A 24,649-nucleotide genomic window follows, 5' to 3' on the forward strand; every position below is an offset into this window, starting at 1 on the left:
CTCTGGGGAGTACTCCGTTTGAATTGAGTGTGGAAGGGGGACAGACGTGTCCGGCACCTTCCCACTTGCGCCCCAGGGGACGCCCTGGTGGTTGTCTGGAGGAAGGCTGACGACTCTGTCAGCCTCCTCAAATCTGTAGGCAGGTCGCCCCTGCCATCTGAAATGCCCTGGCGTTTGTCCGGAGGAAGGCTGACGACTCTGTCAGCCTCCTCAAATCCGTAGGCAGGTCGCCCCTGCCATCTGAATCCTTTGTAAATTTGTGGCGCCACTCTCCTGCCGCGCGGCTCCTCTGTATTTGTCTGGTCTCTGTTTATGTGACTGTCATTGTGTGGTTGTGTGTGAACGAGTCTCTGGACGAAATGGGACAGGTACTAACGACACCTTTAACCCTGACTCTGACTCACTTCCCTGACGTTCGGGCACGAGCCCACAGTCTCTCAGTAGAAGTCCGTAAAGGATGCTGGCAAACTTTTTGCTCGTCTGACTGGCCCACCCTCCATGCGGAGTGGCCCTGAGACGGAACCTTTGCCCTCTCAATTATCTTGCAGGCTAAAGCAAAAGTGATGGATCCTGGGCCACGCGGTCACCCGGACCAGGTGGCCTACATAATCACCTGGGAGGACCTGGTCCAAAACCCTCCTTCTTGGGTGAAACCCTTCCTCCAAACCCCTTCCTCATCCCAGTCCACCCTCCTTGCCTTAGAAGCCCCAAAGAACCGGACTCCGGACCCGCCTAAGCCGGTCCTCCCGGATGAACATCAGAGAGACCTTCTCCTCTTTGACTCACCGCCTTCTCCACCTCAAAATCCCCTCCTGAGGCCCCTGCCCTACAACTCGCCCTCGGCCCCTGTTTTGTCTCCAGTCCCTCCTTCTACCCCTTCTGCCCCCACTCTTTCGTCAGCCTCTTCTTTAACCCCATCTCCCTCTCCAGCCCCGCCCGAACTCACCCCTAGGACGCCGCCACCGACCCCTCGTCTCCGCTTGCGGCGGACTGAGGACCCAAATAGCCCTTCCACCTGGCAATCCTCTCTATTTCCTCTCCGCACCGTCGACCGCACGATCCAGTATTGGCCATTCTCTGCCTCCGATCTCTACAATGGGAAAACCCACAACCCCTCCTTTTCCCAAGATCCTCGGGCCCTAACCTCACTGATAGAATCCATTCTCCTCACCCACCAACCCACCTGGGATGATTGTCAGCAACTTTTGCAGGTCCTCCTGACCACCGAAGAAAGGCAACGGGTCCTCCTGGAAGCCAGGAAAAATGTGCCAGGGCCAGGAGGCCTCCCAACCCAACTCCCCAATGAGATAGACGAGGGATTTCCCCTCGCCCGCCCGGACTGGGATTATGAAACAGCACCAGGTAGGGAGCGTCTCCGAATCTATCGCCAGACTCTGTTGGCGGGTCTCAAAGGGGCAGGAAAACGCCCCACCAATTTGGCTAAGGTAAGAACTATAACTCAGGAGAAGAACGAAAGCCCGGCAGCCTTTATGGAGAGGCTGCTGGAGGGGTTCTGAATGTACACCCCATTTGATCCAGAGGCTCTAGAACATAAGGCTACCGTGGCCATGTCATTCATAGATCAGGCAGCACCAGACATCAAAGGAAAGCTCCAAAGATTAGATGGGATTCAGACCTATGAATTACAGGAATTGGTTAGAGAGGCAGAAAAAGTGTATAATAAGAGAGAAACCCCCGAGGAAAGGGAGGCCAGGCTAGCGAAAGAACAAGAGGAACGGGAGGATCGAAGAGACTGAAAGAGAGATAAGCACTTGACAAAAATCCTGGCGGCAGTAGTAACAGAGAAAGGGCCAGGGAGACAGGGGGAGAAGCGGAGGCGGCCAAAAGTAGACAAGGACCAGTGTGCCTACTGCAAAGAACGAGGGCATTGGATCAAGGACTGCCCCAAGCGTCCTAGAGACCAGAAGAAACCTGCCCCTGTCCTCACCTTAGGTGAGGACAGCGAATAGGGGTGTCAAGGCTCTGGAGCCCCCCCCAAGCCCCGGCTAACTCTCTCTGTAGGGGGGCACCCCACCACCTTCCTGGTGGACACAGGGGCCTAGCATTCGGTGTTGACAAAGGCAAACGGGCCCCTGTCTTCTCGTACTTCTTGGGTTCAAGGGGCAACAGGGGGAAAGCTGCACAAGTGGACCAACCACCGGACAGTTAATCTTGGACAAGGGATGGTAACACATTCCTTCTTGGTGGTGCCCGAATGCCCATACCCCCTTCTAGGGTGAGATCTTTTGACCAAGCTCGGAGCTCAAATTCACTTCTCCGAGGAAGGGGCCCAAGTGTTAAACCGGGACGGCCAGCCCATCCAAATTTTGACTGTGTCTCTGCAAGATGAACACCAGCTTTTTGACACCCCAGTCACCACCAGCCTCCCTGATGTTTGGTTACAAGATTTTCCCCAAGCTTGGGCGGAAACGGGAGGACTTGGGCGGGCCAAGTGTCAAGCCCCAATTATAATTGATCTAAAGCCCACGGCGGTGCCTGTGTCTATCAAACAATATCCCATGAGCCGAGAGGCTCATATGGGTATTCGGCAGCACATTATCAAATTTCTAGAACTTGGAGTTTTACGACCTTGTCGCTCACCCTGGAATACTCCTCTTCTGCCAGTAAAAAAGCCTGGTACCCAGGATTACAGGCCCGTCCAAGATTTGAGAGAAATTAACAAAAGAACTGTGGATATCCATCCCACGGTCCCCAATCCTTACAACTTGCTCAGTACCTTAAAACCAGACTACAGCTGGTATACAGTACTGGACTTAAAAGATGCCTTCTTTTGTTTACCCCTGGCCCCCCAAAGCCAGGAACTCTTTGCCTTTGAGTGGAAAGACCCTGAGAGAGGAATCTCAGGCCAATTGACCTGGACCCGACTTCCCCAAGGGTTCAAGAACTCTCCCACTCTCTTCGATGAGGCTCTCCACCAGGACCTAACCGACTTCCGGACCCAGCATCCAGAAGTGACCTTGCTCCAGTATGTAGATGACCTCCTCCTGGCGGCCCCCACAAAGGAAGCCTGCATGCAAGGTACTAGGCATCTACTCCAGGAACTGGGTGAGAAAGGATACCGGGCATCCACCAAGAAGGCACAAATTTGTCAGACCAAGGTAACCTACCTGGGGTACATACTGAGTGAGGGGAAAATGTGGCTCACCCCTGGGCGCATAGAGACTGTGGCTCGCATTCCACCGCCCCGGAATCCCAGGGAGGTGCATGAATTCCTGGGAACTGCTGGGTTCTGTCGCTTGTGGATACCCGGTTTCGCTGAACTGGCCGCCCCCCTTTATACCCTCACCAAGGGAAGCACCCCTTTTACCTGGCAGGAGGAACATCAATTGGCTTTTGAGACTCTAAAGAAAGCACTCCTCTCTGCCCCAGCCCTTGGGTTACCGGATACCTCAAAACCTTTCACCCTCTTCTTAGATGAGAGGCAAGGAATTGCAAAAGGAGTCTTAACCCAGAAATTGGGGCCCTGGAAGAGACTGGTAGCGTATCTGTCTAAAAAGCTAGATCCTGTAGCAGCTGGTTGGCCCCCGTGTCTCCGCATCATGGCAGCCACCGCTATGTTAGTCAAAGACTCTGCTAAGTTAACCCTTGGGCAGCCATTGACTGTTATTACTCCACATGCTCTAGAGGCCATAGTGCGACAGCCCCCGGACCGGTGGATTACCAACGCACGCTTGACCCACTACCAGGCCCTCCTATTGGACACAGACCGCGTCCGGTTTGGCCCTCCGGTCACCCTGAACCCTGCAACGCTGCTGCCGCTACCAGAAGACCAACTGAGCCCTCACGACTGTCAGCAGGTGTTGGCAGAAACCCACGGAACGCAGGAGGACCTCAAGGACACAGAACTCCCAGACGCGGACCACACATGGTATACAGACGGCAGCAGCTATCTTGACTCAGGTACCCGGAGGGCGGGACCGGCAGTGGTAGATGGCCACACCACAATTTGGGCACAGTCACTGCCCCCTGGCACGTCTGCACAAAAGGCTGAGCTAATAGCACTAACAAAGGCCCTAGAGCTGTCCAAGGGGAAAAAGGCTAATATTTATACAGATAGCCGATATGCTTTTGCAACGGCTCATACCCATGGAAGTATTTATGAAAGAAGAGGTCTCCTAACATCAGAGGGGAAAGAAATCAAGAACAAAGCTGAAATAATTGCCTTATTAAAAGCCCTCTTCCTCCCACGAGAAGTAGCCGTAATCCACTGTCCCGGACATCAGAAAGGACAGGATCCAGTTGCAGTGGGAAACAGACAGGTGGACCACGTGGCCAAGCAGGCAGCCATGGCAGAAGTACTAACCTTAGCCTCAGAACCCGACAAAACCGACCAGGATGGACACACCTACACCCCAGAAGACCAGGAAGAGGCAAGAGCCATAGGAGCTATAGAAAACAAGGACACCAAGAACTGGGAAAAAGAAGGGAAGACAGTCCTCCCACAAAAAGAAGCCGTGGCTATGATCCAGCAGATGCACGCCTGGACACACTTAGGTAGCCAGAAGTTAAAAATGCTGATTGAAAAAACTGACTTTCTAAGTCCTAAGGCAAGTACTCTAATAGAACAGGTGACTTCTGCCTGCAAGGTCTGTCAGCAGGTGAACGCTGGGGCTGCTCGAGTGCCAGCGGGGGTACGAACCCGTGGCAGCCGCCCAGGGACTTATTGGGAAGTGGACTTCACTGAAGTAAAACCTCACTATGCGGGGTATAAGTACTTACTGGTGTTTGTAGATACCTTTTCAGGATGGGTAGAAGCCTACCCCACCCGACAAGAAACGGCACACATAGTAGCCAAGAAGATTCTAGAAGAAATCTTTCCTAGATTTGGACTTCCCAAGGTAATTGGGTCAGACAACAGGCTGGCCTTCGTTTCTCAGGTAAGTCAGGGGCTAGCCAGGATACTGGGGATTAATTGGAAATTGCATTGTGCTTATAGACCCCAGAGCTCAGGACAGGTAGAAAGAATGAATAGAACAATAAAAGAGACCCTTACTAAATTGACCTTAGAGACTGGCCTAAAAGATTGGAGACGCCTCCTATCTCTAGCCCTTTTAAGAGCCCGAAATACACCTAATCGCTTTGGGCTCACTCCATATGAAATCCTCTATGGAGGACCTCCCCCTTTGTCCACCCTGCTTGACTCTTTTTCTCCCTCCAACCCTAAGACTGACCTACAGGCCCGGCTAAAAGGACTACAAGTCGTACAGGCCCAAATCTGGGCCCCCTTGGCAGAACTGTACCAGCCAGGACATCCACAGACCAGCCACCCCTTCCAGGTGGGGGACTCCGTCTACGTAAGACGACACCGTTCTCAAGGATTGGAGCCCCGATGGAAAGGACCCTACGTTGTTCTCCTAACCACGCCCACAGCCATAAAGGTTGACGGAATCGCCACTTGGATCCACGCATCCCACGCCAAGGTTGCTCCAGAGACGCCCGGACCAACACCACCCGGGACATGGAGACTCCGTCACTCCGAGGACCCACTCAAGATAAGACTCTCTTGCACCTAATCCCTTACTTACTCCTAGTTCTCTTTCCCTGTGTCGCTAATGGTAGAAACCTCCATCAACCCTTTAACCTAACCTGGAGAATAACTCATTATAACACCCATGAAGTCCTAAATGAGACCTCACATGTTGCTCCTGTAGGGACTTGGTTCCCAGACCTCTATTTCAACCTAGATAAAATAGCAATGGTAGATGATATGGAAGGGGGAGAATGGAGAAAGCGGGCTAGAAGGGTGTCCATAAGCCAAAACGGGTTCTATGCCTGCCCCGGGTTCCGGACAGGAGAAATGAAAAAGACCTGTGGAGATATAACCTCCCTATTTTGCTATAGTTGGTCTTGTGTAACCACTAATGATGGGAAATGGAAATGGGCCACAAAACCCTGGTACATAACCATGTCCTATGTCCAACCCTGCCCCAGATCTCGGTATTCAGCCAATTGCAACCTGGTCCGTATCAAATTTGAAACAGTGGCAAAATCTGATACCCGTTGGACATTAGGGTTAATATGGGGCCTGTATTTATACCAAAAGCCATTGTTTGGGGTCCCTATCAGAATTCAGCTAATAGTAAGCCCCATCGAAGCCCCTGTCGCAATAGGGCCGAACCAGGTTTTATTAAAAGCCCCTCAGCCGGCCGGGCGCGGTGGCTCACGCCTGTAATCCCAGCACTTTGGGAGGCCGAGGCGGGCGGATCACAAGGTTAGGAGATCGAGACCATGGTGAAACCCCGTCTCTACTAAAAATAGAAAAAATTAGCCGGGCGCAGTGGCGGGCGCCTGTAGTCCCAGCTCCTCGGGAGGCTGAGGCAGGAGAATGGCGTGAACCCGGGAGGCGGAGCTTGCAGTGAGCCGAGATTGCGCCACTGCACTCCAGCCTGGGCGACAGAGCGAGACTCCGCCTCAAAAAAAAAAAAAAAAAAAAAAAAAAAAGCCCCTCAGCCTCCTAAGCCAAAAGCCCCTCAGCCTCCTCAGCAGCCAAAAGTCCCTCAGGGCACTCCCCCGCCTCTGAAACCTGCCTCCCCTAACGTCACCCACCAGCCCCTCGCCCCAGGGCTGGGTGACAGACTCTTAAATCTCATAAAGGGCGCCTATTTTGCCTTGAACCAGACAAAGCCAGAATCCACCTCTATGCCTGGCTACAGGCCCCCCTTATTATGAAGGCGTTGCCTCCACTAATAGCTTTTCTAGTTCCACCAATCCTACTGGATGTGTATGGGAACAGCATAAGAAACTGACCCTGGCTGAGGTTTCCGGGACAGGAACCTGTATAGGCCAAGTGCCCCCTAGTCATCAGCATCTCTGTAGTGTTACCATGAAAGTACCTAGCTCCACTCACTATTTAATCCCCTCCGGGGCGGACTGGTGGGCTTGCAACACTGGACTCACCCCTTGTGTATCCACAGCTGTCTTTAATAGCAGCACAGACTACTGTGTGTTAGTACAGCTTGTCCCCCGGGTATACTATCACTCCGGAGACTCCTTTGACTTTCAATTTGAGCAGAAAACTCATATTAGACCAAAGAGAGAACCTGTTTCCCTTACCCTCGCTGTTATGTTAGGAATTGGAGTAGCAGCCGGGGTTGGGACCGGAACAGCAGCCTTAGTGAAGGGTAGCTACCATCTGCAACAGCTCAGAGCGGCTATGGACGAAGACCTTAGAGCCATAGAGCACTCTATCACAAAACTTGAAGAGTCTCTGACTTCTCTGTCTGAGGTTGTGTTGCAAAACCGGAGAGGACTAGAAATTGTCTTTCTAAAAGAGGGCGGGCTCTGTGCAGCCCTCAAGGAACAGTGTTGCTTTTATGCTGACCATTCCGGAGTAGTTAAAGATTCTATGGCAAAACTGAGAGAAAGATTAGACAAACGGAAAAAAGAAAGAGAATCCCAACAAAATTGGTTTGAAAATTGGTATAATCAGTCCCCTTGGTTTAGCACCTTAGTCTCCACTATCTTAGGTCCCCTTATCCTACTTATGCTCATTCTGACTTTCGGGCCGTGCATCCTTAACCGCTTGCTAGCCTTAATCAGAAATAGATTAAACTTAATACAAGCTATGGTCCTGACCCAACAATATCAGATCCTTAAGACTGATGAAGAAGCTCAAGATTGAGCTCCTGAGACAAAAAGAGGAGGGAATGAAAGGAATAAAAATTAGAAACTTAAGTTAGGCCATTTTGAAACTTAGAAAAACAACCCACTCAGACCCACCCAACACCAGATGGCCCCTTAGTAAACACCCAATATCCCCGGAACGCAAACAGAAAAATAATTCCAGGAAAAACCCCTCATACGAGCCCACCCCAACCAATCAGAGAACTAGCCTACCCCAACCAATCAGAAAAGACACACCCTGCTCGCACCATAGCTGACTCCAATCATGTTGAACCTTAAGCCTTGTTTGAATCTTGCGCCTTAAGCTTTGTTTGAATTTCGCGCCTTGTTTGAACCAGTGGTGTTTGCCTATATAAACTACCTGTAACAAGCAATCGGGGTCCTTTGCCACCTTTGTGCAGAGGACCCTAGCGCGCTAGTAATAAATCTCTCTGCTGTGACTCCCGTGTTGAGTGGTCTCTCGAGACGACCCCCTTTCCCAGGAAGGAATCTAAACCTAGGTTCCAACAATTTCCCTGTAACTTTCTCTACATTGGATATTACCATAAAACAAAATTGTTAATTTGATAGACGAAAAACATAATTTCAAGGTTTTCCTTTGTATTCCTATATTAGTAATGAAGCTGAAGATATTTTTATATGCTTACTATTTACAGTTGTCCCTCAGTATCCATGGGGTATTGGTTCCAGGACCTCTCGTAGGTACCAAAATCTGTAAATACTCACTCTTGCAATATAAAATGATATAGTATTTGCATATAATCTATGCACATTTCCCTTTTTATACTTTTTTTTTTATTTTTTATTTTTTGAGATGAAGTTTCACTCTGTCGCCCAGGCTGGAGTGCAGTGGCACCATCTTGGCTTCCTGCAACCTTCACTTCCCAGTTTTAAGCGATTCTCCTGCCTCAGTCTCCTGAGTAGCTGGGATTACAGGCGCCCACCACTACGCCTGGCTAATTTTTGTATTTTTAGTAGAAACAGGGTTTCATCATGTTGGCCAGGCTGGTCTTGAAATCCTGGCCTCAGGGGATCTGCCCGCCTCAGCCTCCCAAAGTGCTGGGATTACAGGCATGAGCCACTGCACCTGGTCTCTACTGTATACTTTTTTTTTTAAGACAGAGTCTCCTTCTGTCACTGGGGCTGGAGTGCTGTGGCGCGATCTTGGCTCACTGCAACCTCCGCCTCCCAGGTTCAAGCAATTCTCCTGCCTCAGCCTCCTGAGTAGTTGCGATTACAGGCACCTACCACTACACCCAGTTAATTTTTTGTATTTTTTAGTAGAGACAGGGTTTCACCATGTTGGCCAGGCTAGTCTCAAACTCCTGACCTCGTGATTCACCCTCCTCGGCCTCCCAAAGTGCTGGGATTACAGGCATGAGCCACCACGTCCAGCCTCCTGTATACTTTAACTAGTCTCTAGATGACTTACAATATCTAATAAAATGTAAATGCTATGTAAAAGGTTATTATACTGTATTATTTAAGGAATAATGACAAGATCTAAAAGTCTGTACATTTTCAGTACAGAGATAATTATTATTTTTTTTGAAATGCTTTGATTCACAGTTGGTTGAATCCACAGATGCAGAATCCACAGATAGAGGTGGCCGACTGTCCTTTTATGAATTAATGGCTCATATGCCTTGTAAGTGTTCTGTATATAGTAAAGATTAACCCTTTACATGTATATACTTTGTAAAAAATGAGCTTCTACAATTTATATACTATGCCTAATAGTTTTTGTTTGCCTTGCCCTATATGTCATTTAAATTATCCCTTTCTTCCCTCCTTGCTCCATTTATGACTTTCCTAATAATATTTCTAAAAGACCATTATCATCTTGAAAGAGTTCAGCACATAACCCATGACACAGGGGAGTCACAGGGTTGTGGCAGGCAACTCTGTGCAATTTGTATGAAAAAATGTCTTGCATTTTTTCACTTTTTTGACTTGCTTGAAATAATATTTTACATCATGATTCAGTGTACCTCATGTAAGTATATATGTAAATATACATAGGTAAAGCATGTTAAGTAAATGTATATATCATATATAAGTATACAGGTATAAAATAAATAAAAGTTTTCTAAAACAGTACTATTCTTTTTTTAAAAAAAAATGTTTACATACTGTACTTTCTGTTGTCTTAGGATAGATGCATAAGAAGAAAGCACACTTTATAAGGTGAGAACTCAAAAGAGGCAGGTTTCAGTATGTTGCCCAGGCTGCTGGGCAGTCAGTCGCTCTTTACAGGTGTGATGCCAATACTGATCAGTGCGGGAGTTTTGCACTGCTCTGTTTCCAGTCTGGGCCAGTTCACCCCTCTTTAGGCAACCTGGTGGTCTCCTGCTTCTGGGAGGTCACCCCACTGATGCTGAACTTAGTGCAGACACTCAACTGGCATCGTGCACTACAGCCCAGAGCTCCTAGACTCAAGCGATCCTCCCACTTCAGCCTCCTGAATAGCTGGGACTATAGACGCATGCTATCATGCCTGGCAGTACTATCCTTAATACCTGCCTTGTACACAGATATTTTTCCTTTTTTCATAGGCTAGTTGATATCAAATTAAGTTGAATTCTTGAACCATTAATAATACCCAACCCACAGTTGGAGAAACACCATAATAATTGAAGATGCTCTGGATCCAGGAAAGAAATATAAGTATAAGCATCCTTATGTTTTCAGAGTCTAATTAATTAAAAGAAGAGTTTCTAGAATTGGGCTGCTTAGTTCAAAATCTGGTTTATGAACCATGGGAACTTGGGCAGGTTTCTTCATCTCTCTGCCTAGTTTATTTAACTGTCAAATGGGGACAGTATTAATTCCTACCTTATAGAAAAGTCATGAGAGTTAAATGAGATGATACGTGTACAATACTTAAGAAGCATGTGAAAAGCATTCAAAAATGCTATGAGATACAAGTATATGCATCCTTATGTTTTTGGAGTCTAATTAATAGAAATCTGTATTGTGTTATCTGAAATATGAATAATACATGTTATCTGAAATATGTATTATACACGTATCATCTCATTTAAACTCTCATGACTTTTCTATAAGGTAGGGATTAATACTGTCCCCATTTGACAGTTAAAGAAACTAGGTAGAGAGATGAAGAAACCTGCTCAAGTTCCCATGGTTCATAAACCAGATTTTGAACTAAGCAGCCCAATTCCAGAAACTCCTCTTTTCAGCTCCTCTGACCTTCCACTTGCTCTACTGCAGCGCAATATGAGCCCAGGGGCACTAACCCCTAAGAGTGGAAGAAAACTGATTGTAAAATTTAGCACCAAAGCTACAGAAAGTTTTGAGGGTTCAATAAACCACAAGGTACTGGGACAGGAAAGAGATTAGGAAGCAGAGAGTGAGGGTGAATGAGGGTCTGCCCTCAGAGTAGCCATAGGCAGTTTTGCAAAGAACCTGTTCTTTTCTAAAATCTTTTGTGTTTCTGCCGAAGGAGGAGTAGGTAGAAGAAACATGAAGCTTAAATAAAACAAGTGCAGGAGGAATATTAGGTCATTGGGTCTGGTTTATCTGTCAAGACTAGGCAGAAATCTGTAATGAAATTCCACTCTAAACATATGTATGCAGGTACTTGTCTATCTTATTTTTTAGATGCAAATCTTTATTGGAGTGTATAAGTAAGGGTGGGAGGGAAAGGGAGCTGAAGCCATTTCTTTGAGGCTAGGAACTGTAACAAAGGCTATCCCCAGGAAAAATTTGGCCTTTATGATGTTAATTGAGGCATACCTTCCTGCTGTCCCAGTTTTAGCAGAGTCCAGAGCCTTAAAGGAGAGTCTGCCAGAATTTGGGCTTTTGTAGTCACTCGCTCCAACCCTCTTTTTCTTTTCTTTAATGGCTTACTATTTGTGTTGAAGTTCAAAACTTAGCTTCTTCTACTGGAAGAAGATGATGGGTTTGGTTTTCTAATAAAAAGACTACCATCAAAGTGACAGGAAGTCTCGTTCACGCAAGTCTTTATAAACTGCCGCAGTAATTCAGGCCAGCATTTAGCAACATCACAACCAGGAAGTCCTTTTTTAGATCTAATCTACATCCATCTTGCTGCAATTTATAAATAAATGTTGGCTTCCCACCCCAGCCCTAGAGTGCTGAATGCCCAAGGAAAATTTAAAACAGTAATTGAGTGCATACCAAGCAGAGTCGTCAGCAGAGTTCATTCATTTGCATACAACACATTGTGATCCTCGGATAAAAGATGCTACATTTGTACAAAGTCTTGCTAATGTTTTTTACAAATTAGTCCCATAATTAAACTCCTGCAAATAGTAATTGCAAATACTTACTTCATTACTAAATAATTCCTATTCAGAAAAGAAAACTCCAGCTCATTTACTTATTTTATTGTTGGACAGATATGTACAATGGATCTTTATCTGAAGACATAGAGCACTGAGCTTTTGCTGAGATAAGTTAGGAACAATACTGAGATAAATTAGGAACAATGCTTTCAAATCCTGTGCACCAGAAAAAAAAAAAATGTGCTTCAGCTTTGCAGGTGTTGGCTGGAGGTGGGAGTTTCATGGTTGCATATTAACTCTCTGACCTCCCCTGATAGCCAGGTGACAGCTGCAGTGAGGTTTCTTTGAAGTGTGACATTCCTTCGGTACTTCAAAGGACCCAGGCCTCTGAAGCAGGTATGTTTGCTGGCCACACCTGGTACCTGCCAACCCCACTGTAGCAGCTGGCGGACAGGAAGTTCCTAGGAACCAGCCCAGGGTCTCTCTGATGAAGTACATCTGACTGATACTGTTCCAAAATGGGAGAGAAGGGCCCTGAGATGAATGAAGAGCTTCAAGCTCTGTCCTTTTCTAAGGAAGCAATGCCTCCTCCACCCAGGTCAGCACTTCATAGCCGGGAAAGCAGCAAGTATGGAATTTTGACTAGAAAGTGCCCTTTGTGAAAATCAAACTTTATTCATAAAGGCAAGAGGTCTGAGCAGATTGCTAAAGAGAGACTTAGTTAAATGTGAAATGTGAGCAGAATGCCAAGGCTGAAAGAAAACTATTGCTGGGAAAGGTAAATGTGAAACCACCCTAATAATTGAATCCAACATGCCAAAGGGAGCACTTTGAGGTCAGACCTAGAATAGGAAAATAACCATGGCCTCGATCCAAGTTGGTTAAAAAGCACTTAGCACATCCAATATACTCCACACCACTGCCAGTCCCCCAAAACAACAACCTTTCGGTAGTTCTTCTGAGTAACAAATGTTTGGGGTTTTTTTGTTTTGTTTTGTTTTTTAAGACGGAGTCTCACTCCGTCACCCAGGCTGGAGTGCAGTGGTGCGATCTTGGCTCACTGCAACCTCTGCCTCCCGGGTTCAAGCGATTCTCCTGCCTCAGTCTTCCCAATAGCTGGGACTAGAGATGCCCGCCACCACACCCAGCTAATTTTTGTATTTTTAGTAGTCAGGGTTTCACCATATTGGCCAGGCTGGTCTCGAGCTCCTGACCTGGTGATTCACTTGCCTCAGCCTCCCAAAGTGCTGGGATTACAGGTATGAGCCACCGCACCTGGCCCTGAGTAACAAGTCTTACTGAGTCCCTACAGTACGTGACCTGGTGTCAGGAAGGTGAATAAAACACAGTGCTTCTCATTTATGGTCTGGTTGAGACTTTCAGCTGTATATCTCCCTGTCAGGCATTTAGCCTCTAAAAACAGATGCCTTCAAGTCCGAATCAGAGCCCTTCCATTTGCTATGAGTCCTTGGGCAAATGGACTTAATTTTTTGGTCTCAGTTTCACCCTCAGAGAGTAGCAATGAGGATAAGAGAGAATGAATGTACAATGACTAGGACAGTGTCTGGAGTTCAACAACAGCTCAACAAATATGAGCTAATACTCTTACAGCTATTACAAGGAAGAAGATGATAAGGTGGGATGTGGCCTTGCAAAAACCACTGTCCCACCCAGCTTATGGATCACATTGACTGTCAATGAACTGTATCTGCACTCATAACTCACTCGTTTCTGGAGGAAGAAAGGTCTTACACTAGCTGTTCATGTTCCATGGGAGAATGCTATGAACCTAGGAACCAGGTCTCTGGTGTTTTTTGTATGTTTGTTTGTTTTTGGTTTTTTTTGGAAACAGGGTCTCACTGTGTTGTCTAGGCTGGAGTGCCATGGTGCAATTTTGGCTCACTGCAGACTTGACCTTCTGGGCTCAAGCAATCCTCCTACCTCAGCCTCCTGAGTAAGCTAGGACTAGGTATGCACCACCATGCCTGGCTAATTTTTGTATTTCTCATAGAGATGGAGTCTTGCCATGTTGCCTAAGCTAGTCTCGAACTCCTGGCTCAAGGGATCTGGCCCACCTCCTTAGCCTCCCAAAGTGCTGGGATTCAGGCATGAGCTACTACATCTGGCCTCCAGTGTATTTTCCGACAGCATCTGGCATGGAAGCCAATGCAATGGACCTCACCCTGCCAAGGCATGGCAGTGAGTTGGAAGAGCCTATACTGCCCCACCCACTACCTCCCAGTAGCATGCACGCACAGTGCTCAGCTCATGGGCTTGCGGTGAGGATTAAATGAGATCGTCAGGGTGATGCTCTTAGTGTAGTGGCTGGCACATACTAAGGATTCAATACTTGTTTACTCCTCTTATTATATTAAGATAGAACTATTGTCCCTGGAATAGCAAGTGATTCTTTTTTTTTTTTTTTTTTTTTTTTTTGAGACAGTCTCACTCTGTCGCCCAGGCTAGAGTACAATGGCACAATCTCGGCTGACTGCAACATCCGCCTCCTGGGTTCAAGCAATTCTCTGCCTCAGCCTCCCAAGCAGCTGGGATTACAGGTGCTCGCCACCACACCTGGCTAATTTTTGTAGTAGAGACTAGGCCAGGCTGGTCTTGAACTCCTGACCTCGTGATCCACCCACCTCGGCCTCCCTAAGTGCTGGGATTACAGGCATGAGCCACCATGCCTCGCCAGCAAGTGATTCTTTTCCATAAATACATCCATTCCCATCACTGAGCTAGCCCTTCCATATAATGCAAGATAACTGTAGAGAGAAGACAAAGGCAGAGAGTGGAAGGCTCATTTAGCTTTGCATCCTCACATGCATTATAGAATATGGTCAGAGAATAGCTTCAGAATTGAGAAAGATCTGGGTTGGAATCTTGACTATACAGCTTAGTAACCAAATTACTCAGCCTCTCCATGTCTCAGCATCCTCATCTATAAAATGGAGAGAGGGGTTGTACAGATGAAACATAAGGTATGTAAAATATCTAACCCAATGCCTGTCAGAACACACCTAATAAGATACACTCATGGCACCAACTTTCTCTCATGGTTCTCTCTTCAAGCATGTTATATATTCCCTTTCAACGAGTACTTTGTAAATTCTAATGGCTGTAAAAATTAGCTTGCAAAATAGCATAAGATTGCATGATGGCAAACATCATTGCTTTCCTCCAGAAAGCATGAGCTAGAGAACCTAGCACGGCAGCATATCAGCTGTGCTTCCCATCCAGAGGTAAGGCTGGGCCCAGCCAGAAGGGAAAGGCAGAAATTTACTCTGATTAACACCAACCCTTCTTTTTGACTACCTCCCAGCAACTTTGTCTCCATCACCAACTAGGCAGTACCTTCCAGGCCTTTAACACATGCGCGCGCGCGCACACACACACACACACACACACAGAGAGAGAGAAAGAGAGAGACCTACATTTTATTTATCCCCCTCTTTTCTTCACATAGGTAGGAGTATGTAGTATGATGTGGTAGAAATGGCCTGAGCTTTGAAGCCAGACACACTGGTGATTTCCCAAAGGAAACTGGTTCAAATTGACCCCGTTTTGCTAAGGCGTCATCCCAGCCATTTCTACCTTCTTTGTCAAGGTTAAGGCATGTACAATCTCTCACCTAAACCTCATAAAACAACCCCTGTCCAGACTCTTCACTCCACAACAATTCTCCTCTGTTCATCTCTCATTGGCTGCCATGAAGATCTATGTCCACATTTTACCCACCTCCTCCCCCACTGAACAACAATTCTGTGAGTATGGCAGTGATGAATATTAATACTGCTACTATCACTGTTATGACAGCTTGTCTTTATTAAGGCATTGTGCTAAGGGGTATGGATATGTTAAATCATGTTATTTCTCTTAACCCTGTAAACTGAGTATTATTTTTCCAGTTTTACAAATAAGAAAACTAAGACTCAGAGAACTTGGGTAACCTGCCCAAGGTCATAAGTCTCAAATATAGAAGCTCTGGAATTTCAAACAGGTTAGTTCATTCATTAGTATACCCATCAATTCATTCCCTCAACATTCAAAATAGTTTTTGAGTGTATTCACTGTTCCAGGAACCAGTGAAGCTAGGTTTTGGTTATCAATAAACAAGATGGCTGCTATTCTTGTCTTACAGGGATTTATCTTCAGTCTGATTCCAAATCCTGTTTCTTTACCACTACATGTATCCTTTCCCAAATTAGGGATCAAACAGTCATACTAGTTAGTATAGTATACCTTAACCTGGAAAAGGACTGACATCCTCACTTACCTGGAGACTATAGCCTGATATACCCTGCCATCACCTTTCACAAGCAAAAGGAAAAACTTCTAAATACTTCTAGAAAATTCAGACTATATTCTGAAAGTACAACTCTGGAAGCCTGGGACCCCTGCATTCTAGTTCTGCTCAATTTGAATATGGCACTAATGTGGGAGTCCATGAGTGTCTGTCACTGACGGCTGGCCACACCCCCTATTCTTGCACAGTTTCCCTCTCTGCCTGAGGAAAGTATTTCTAACAGATATTTCAGTTCACTTCCTTGTCAGGCTGGCCTTGCCTCCCTTCTAGGATTATTTCTCTAACTGTCTACTACACACAGCCAGGCCACACAGGTAGGTTCCTACTTAGTATTTTTGTATGATTTCAGAAACACTGAGAAGCTAACGGTACCATCTCCTTCTCCAGGGCTACTGCACTGCCCATCTCCAGGGACACAGACAACAAGGTGTGACAGGTGCCCCTGGGAGAAGAGGCTCTGTCTCTCCTCTCCCACAATACACTATTAATTCCTTACATACTCCCAGATGCCCCCAGATACACCAACCTTTCCTTCTGCATTTAGAAAATTTTAAATGTAAATGCCCTTCTAGAAGATCATATTCGGCAGACGGTGACAGACGGAGCTGCGGACCCAATCGGAACCTCTGGCTTAACAGTGATCATGTTTCTCCAGTATTACCTCAGTGAGCAGGGAGATTGGGTCTATACGCTGGAGAAATTTGACCCGATGGGACAACAGACCTGCTCAGCCTTTCCTGCTCAGTTCTCCCCAGATGACAAATACTCCCGACACCGAATCACCATCAAGAAACACTTCGAGGTGCTCATGACCCAGCAACTGCACCCCATCCTCTGAAGCTCCCTTAAACTGATGTCTCTTCTGCCACTTGTTACCCCTCAGAGACTCCGTAACCAAACTCTTCCATCTGTGAGCCCTGATGCCTTTTTTACCAGCCATACTCTTTGGCATCCAGTCTCATCATGGTGATTGATCATGCTTGTGCGAGACAATCATGGTGGCATCACCTGTAAAGGGAACACATTTAACTTTTTTTCTCATATTTTAAATTATTGCAAGATTATTAAAGATAAAATTATTTGAAAAAAAAAAAGTTCATATTCACACTAAGAGTCAAATCTTTTCCTGATGATATTTGGGGGTGGGAGTGGTAGAGAAGTGAGGGTGGAACACTTTGTGGCAGCCAAAATTGAAGGAGAATTTGGAGCATAGAAAAAAGTACTGAGGGCTCTGCACGGTGGCTCACGCCTGTAATCCTAGCACTTTGGGAGGCTGAGGCGGGAGGATCATGAGATCAGGAGATTGAGACCATCCTGGCTAACACAGTGAAACTCCGTCTCTACTAAAAATGAAAAAAAAAAAAAAAAAAAAATTAGCCGGGCATGGTGGCGGGCGCCTGCAGTCCCAGCTACTCAGGAGACTGAGGCAGGAGAATGGCGTGAACCCGGGAGGCGGAGCTTGCAGTGAGCCGAGATCGCACCACTGCACTTCAGCCTGGGCGACAGAGCGAGACTCCATCCCCCCACAAAAAAAAAAAAAAAAAAAGAACTGAGGCCACCAGGGACAGATATTGCCCATGTCTGACCCCCTATGCCAAATTTGGGCCTGGTTTTCGAAGTCACAAATACCTCAAACCAAGGATAAAATATGTTGAAATATAAGACACTGCTTTCTTTCCCTGTTCTTCACTTGTAACATCCCCCCCACATAAAATTCTGACACACTTTAGAGGGAAAAAAAAAGATTTTTATAATGCCAAACCATCATATATTTTCTAGTTCTCAGAAGATTGATTGTAATGTGTTCACATGCATATGATTTTAAGGAGACAACTCAAGTTTCAGCAAAGAGGCATTCCTTGGTCACGTTCATAAGAAAATATAGCCTGTCTTTCACGAATAAGATGGGTTTCATTTAATATTCATTAAAGTGTGACTTACTTTCAGCTCATAAATCTTGAAAACAGATTCTGGCCCCCAGTGCACTATTTTCATTGGCTAAGTCACTTTTTCTTTCCCTGACACTTTATAGTTTGTGTTTCAATATGAGACACAGCTAGTTTTGCCAGTGGGGGTTTCTGGTTTGACTTTACAAGAAAACACTGAACAAAATCCTCAGACTCACAACAGGTGTTCTATTTTCACCTCATGGTGAAATAGTACATTGTGTAGTAATGAAAAGGGAGTGCAAAAGGTAAAACAATGAAATATCCAGCCCAGCAGGATAGAAGATCTGAGATTTGGCTGGTTGGAAGTTTCAGAGCAGCTGTCATATTTGAAAGACTAAGTGCACATCTCTATAAATGCACTTAGTTCATCTACCCCTTTTAAAGAAATCATCATTGCTAATGACATAAACTTGATAAAGAATGTTCAAACTCAAGTTGCAGACAGAGTGTGTCTGACAAAGTTTTGGGGGTGATGGTGGCCAGAGAATGGCCATTTTTAACAGAAAGAGGATGCAGATCTCATTTTTATTTTTTATTTTATTTTTTATTTTATTTTATTTATTTTATTTTTATTTTGAGGATGCAGATCCCATTTTTCTGTAATTTTCTAACAATGCTCTATGTGGCCTAAAATCCAACCAAATCAAGTTTCTGTCAAGACAGAAGAGGCAGGACAGCCAAGGAATTAAGCATAAAGGACACTCTACTGTGAGAGCTAGCCTTGACTTGACATGTGAGTAATGCCCTCCCTATATTGGGCTTAACTTCCAGGTAGCTTTTTAACTAAGGGAAACAATCAAAATAAGAATGATGATGACAATGTTAGCTAAGATTTATCAACTGCTTAATGTGGATCAGGCACTATTCTAACCACTGGCTCATGGTCACACAATTAGCAAGGAACAAGCCAGGATGAAACAGCTAAAGAGGAAAGTTTTGGACGGGCTCATGAGTACAAATCATCATGAACATTATGTAGCCTCTTGTTAATGTTCTTTGCCGTTAGGTGTCAGGAAACGTAAGACCTCAACCAATCTTCATATACAATGAAGTGATATAAGAAGATCTGGTAATCCAGGGAATCTCAAAAGTTCTTCAGAAATGTTTAACCTATTTCAAAAATTTGAGTTACTCTGAGCACACTATTCCTCATTACAGAAAGTGCTTAATAAACTTCTGTATGCTCCTATTACTATTTTTCACGCTCTAAGTGTATTGTTCATGTAATCCTCACATAAATTCAATGAGGTGGGTGCCATTATGATTCCCCTTTACTGATGTGGAAACTAAGAAAAGGAGAGGCTAAATAACATCCCATGTTTACACAGTTGAGACATGGTTTTCCCGGGATTCCAACCTGGACTCAGTACTCAGGGACAGGATACATCTGTTGTGTTCATTGTTCAGTCACATACCTGGAACATCCATGTGTTGAGTGATAATGAATAACTGTTGCTTAACAATATTTGTCAAACTGAATTAATATTACTATCAGACACTAATGTGAGTACCCAAAGACTCTTGTTTCCCTGACTACACGTAAATCTTTATCCCTTTTGGTGTCTCAAACCAATAAATAATTCCAAGGGGAAAAACTATATGATCCTAACTAGTAGGCTCTTATTGTCTTCTCTCTCTGCCTACTAAAAAAGCCTACTCGTGGCCGGGCATGGTGGCTCACACCTGTAATCCCAGCACTTTGGGAGGCCAAGATGGGTGGATCATGAGGTCAGGAGATGGAGACCATCCTGGTTAACATACTGAAACCCCATTTCTACTAAAAATACAAAACTTAGCCAGGCGTGGTGGCGGGCACCTGTAGTCCCAGCTACTTGGAAGGCTGAGGCAGGAGAATGGCGTGAACCTGGGAGGCGGAACTTGCAGTGAGCCGAGACAGCGCCACTGCACTCCAGCCTGGGCAACAAAGCAAGACTCCATCTCAAAAAAAAAAAAAAAAAAAAAGCCTACTTGTTTTTTCAGGGTCTAGTGTTCTCTTCTCTGGAAGATTTCTCTGATCACTGCAACAAACTTAGTTATTTTCTCCTATGTGCTCTATAACCAGAGATCTTTATATTTAAATGTGCATACAGGCCGGCCACAATAGCCCAAACCTGGAATCCCAGCACTCTGGGAGGCCGAGCCAGCTGGATCACTTGAGCCCAGGAGTTCAAGACCAGCCTGGGCAACATGGCTAAATCCCGTCTCTATTAAAAAATACAATGATTAGCTGGGCGTGGTGATGAGCACCTATCATCCCAGCTACTAGGGAGGCTGAGGTGGGAGGATTGCTTGACCCCTGCAGGTCATGGCTGCGTTGAACCATCATCATGCCACTTGCACTCCAGTCTGGGCAACAAAGCAAGACCCTATCTCAAAAACAAAAGTGCATCCAAGCCACCTAGGGATCTTGTTAAGAGACAGATTCTGATTCAGTAGGCCTGGGATGGAGCCTGAGATTCTATATTTTTAACATCCACTGATGCCAATGTTCTTAGCCTTGGTGCCACACTTGGAGAAGAGCAAAGCTCTACATCACTTCATCGCATATGAGGATCAGTTGAGGACCTCACTTGCTTTGCTATACTGTGAGTTCCTTCTGGGCGGGAGCTCTTTCTTACTCTTCCTTACGTCTGGCACAACATTCTACTTCAGTTATTTTGAAGCATTCTCGAAATAAGAGGAACCTGTTGGCTTCTCACCAAAATCCTGGAATTGGAATCTGGAGAACCAATTTCACTATCCTGCTGTAGGCTTGGAGAACTTGAAAAACTTGCCCAGAATTAGCAGGTGATCCCAAGCTCCTCTTGCCGATGGTCAGATTTGTAGATTTTATCTGCTCCAGTTCTCCCTAATGAGCCTAGCATCATTCTTAGCCAGTGGTGTAGTCCCAGAGGACTCTGGGGAAATGGGCATGTGTGGACATCTTAGCTGGTCACAGTGGCTGGGGAGCGCCTGGCAGTTAGTGAGCAGGACACGTGGCACTACTGTGCAGGACAGTCTAACACGAGAATTGTTTTGCCCAAAACACCAGGAAGGGAAACTCACAGAAGATAAGATTATGCCCAAATTTCAGGCTTGAATTTGCCAGCAGCAGAGAAGCAGCACAGCTAGTGGTTAAGAGCCTGGACTGAGATCCAGGACCTGCCCCTATTGGCTCAATGGCCATGAACAAGTGACTTCACCCCTTTTCTGTTCCTTCCTCTGCAAAAATGAAGATTTTAAAGATCATACCTATTTCACCAGCTGGTGGGAAGGTTTAAAGGAAAAACTGCATATAAAGTACACGATGAGCTCTCAGTAAATACAACACATCATATTGTCACCATCACATTTTTTTGTTTTGCGTGTTGCTCATTTCAAACATGGTAATGATTGGAAATGGTCAAATTATTGGTCATCTCCCATCTAAACAAGAGAAAATCCATTTTGTCAAAGCCAGCCTGGCTGGAGAGGTAATGTTTGTCTCCAGAGTCTGTTTTGGGTCCTGTTTCTCCTCCCTCTACCCACCACTTCCTTCCTCAAGCACCACTTTCCTTCCTTCTGGAGCCCTCTGGCTACCCAGGAACACCATTTCAGCCCCAAATGGGGTAGCAGTAGGGCTGGGTTGGGGTTTGACCTCCCAGAGCTAAGTGCCCTGGTTTTCTTCTCTTCCTTTGATAAAACTCGCCCAGTATATTCCTCTGAAACTGCTGCTACAAAATCTTAATACCCTCCCAGGGAACTTATTTGTACTTTGGCAGAGCCCTATACAGATACAATCTCTTACCCAAGAAAAAACTCAAATGGGGAGGGATGGGGTGGGGAAGGGGTTACTCCCTAATGTATGAGTCCTTTTTCTAGAAAGCTCTTTTCTCCTTAGACATCTGATGAACTCCTATTCATAATTTTGTATAAACTTCAGACACGATGTCTTCTGTGAAGTTTTCACACCTCCAACCCCCACCCCATCAAAGTTAGGCAGATTCTCATCTGTGATCCCATCCCAAGCAGCACATGACTCCACTGCATTATGTTGTAATTCTTCACTTCCCTATGTGACAAAGTGTCCATCCACCCCATCCCTTTTGAGGTTCTCCTTTCTCTGACAAATTTGGGGAAATGTGGAGATTGCCTGCCTTGAGTCAGCACAGGCTGCACCCAGCTTCCACACCGCTCTACTCATTCCCAGTTGCCTTTGAGATGCCAGGTGACAGTCCTCAATTCCTGCTGCTTTGTTATGCAGAACCAAAAACTTTCTCTGAATCTCCTTCTCTCCTTCTAGACCACAGGCCCAGCCACAGAGGAGGGAGGCCCACTACTCAAAAAGAAGTAGTTCGAGTTTAATTTTTAAGTCAAAGAGCCATCACACCTGGATAACTCGTGTCAGTCTCCTAGTATGTGAAATGGTGAGAATCAGTTTTTGTTCCAATAGCAATTTTTCCCTTCCTTTTGCCCTTACTTGTCCAATCCCCAGCTCTGAACCATCCATAGTTCTCTCACCCAAACTAAGCCAGGAGTAACTTGAAGGCAGGGATTGTGCCATATTCTTCTCTACATCTCTAGGCACTAATAGGGGTGCCTGGCACAAAAGTTAGTGAGAAGGACGAAGCCTTGGGCACAGAGCCCTTTTCCTCACCCTCCTAGCCACACCTCTTTGGCAACCAATCTCCCCAATCTCCCCAAATTCCAGCCTGCTCAGAATTTCTACTTGCCAGGGTCTGAGGCCATCTGAGAGATGAACTGGGCCAAATGAGAGAGAAAACAGATTAAACAGCCCTTGACTTTTTATCACGCTTGGATAACTATCTTTAGAATTTGATTTTGCTCTTTTTACTTTGTCCAAAATGCATATATCATTAAATTCTTATGATTTAACCATACTTTACAACAGTCACATTTGCAATTATAGTTTTGAGTTCTCTACCAACAATGGAGCAAGTTTTGGTATTATAACTCGGAAATAGCCTATTTGGTTGAGATAATTATGCTGCCTATTTAACATAAATGAAGATGACTTGGGAATTATGATCAGGAAGAAGGATTTAGTCTTTAGTTCAATTTAATCACCAAATGTATATTTAAAAGTACAAGATATAAAAATACAACAATTCTCACTGAGTGTTTTTATCTCAAATATTGTTGATATTTTAAATCTGGATTTCCACTTAACTTCAAGTCTCTATTAGGCAGCCTGCTCTGGTGAAGAGCTTTGGAATCAGGCCGACCAAGGTTCAAATCCTGGTCCTACAACTTCCTTCATATGCAAACTCAGACACAGGGGTCACCCAGTACAGAGTTATGGATCATAAGAACTGGCAATATTCTGATTTAGTAAGTCTTAGATGGGGCCTGGCAATCTATTTTTTTAACTTTCAAATTTGAAATACATTTACACTTAAAGAAAAATTGCACATGACAAGACCCCATCTGATATGTTTGGCTGGGTCCCCACCCAAATCTCATCTTGAATCGTAGTTACCTTAATCCCCATATGTCATGGAAGGGACCCAAGTGGAGATAATTGAATCATGGGGCGGGGGCGGTTACCACATGATTCTTATGATAATGAGTTAGTTCTCATGATATCTGATGGTTTTATAAGGGGTTTCCCCCTTTGCTGAGCACTCATTCTCTCTCCTGCTACCCTGTGAAGAAGTACCTTCTGCCATGATTGTAAGTTTCCTGAGGCCTCCCCCACCATGTGGACTTGTGAGTCAATTAAACTTCTTTCCTTATAAGTTACCCAGTCTCAGGTATGTCTTTATTAGCACCATGAGAATGAATTAATACACCATCTCTACAAAAATTTTAAAAATTAGCTGAGCCTGGTGGTATGCACCTGTTCCAGCTACCCGGCTACCCAGGAGGCTGAAACAGAAGGATCACTTGAGCCCAGGAGTTTACGGCTACAGTGAGTCATGTCACTGTACTCCAGCCTGGGTGACAGAGCAACACCTTGTCTCAAAAAAAAAAAAAAAAAAAAGGGGGAGGAAAAAAAGAAAAGAAAAATTTGTTGCAAAAACAGTACAGTTTCCATATGTCCTTAACCTAGCTTCTTTTCAAGTTAGCAACTTGCATAGCCATAACACAATTATCAAAGATAAGAAATTAACATTGGCACAATGCTATACCTACATGGAATGATACTTATTCAATTTTCACCGGTTTTTCCACTAAAATCTTTGTTCTCTTACAGGATTCCACATTACATTTTGTCGTCATGTCCCCTTAGTCTCCTCCAAATTATGACAGTTCCTTAGTCTTTCCTTGATTTTCATGATCTAGACACTTTTGAAGATGAGTGGTAAATATTTTATAGAATATTGCTCAATTCGTGTTTGTCTGATGTTTTCTCAAGATGAGATTGATGTTTTACATTTTTAGCAAGACTCCCACCGAAGTGAAGTGCCCTTCTCAGTGCATCCTTCTGGGGGTATGAGATATCATTATATCTCATTACTGGTGAGGTTAACCTGGATCACTCAATTAAGGTGGTGTCTGCT

At 45.2% G+C, this 24,649-nt stretch overlaps 1 pseudogene; it reads left to right on the forward strand.

Moving 5' to 3' along the window:
• The first annotated feature begins 16,861 nt into the window (after positions 1-16,861).
• LOC119620672 (H/ACA ribonucleoprotein complex subunit 3 pseudogene) lies at positions 16,862-17,078 on the forward strand (annotated as a pseudogene).
• Positions 17,079-24,649: the final 7,571 nt, after the last annotated feature.

Source organism: Chlorocebus sabaeus, chromosome 11 (genome assembly GCF_047675955.1).
Source record: "Chlorocebus sabaeus isolate Y175 chromosome 11, mChlSab1.0.hap1, whole genome shotgun sequence".
NCBI classification, from domain to species: Eukaryota; Metazoa; Chordata; class Mammalia; order Primates; family Cercopithecidae; genus Chlorocebus; species Chlorocebus sabaeus.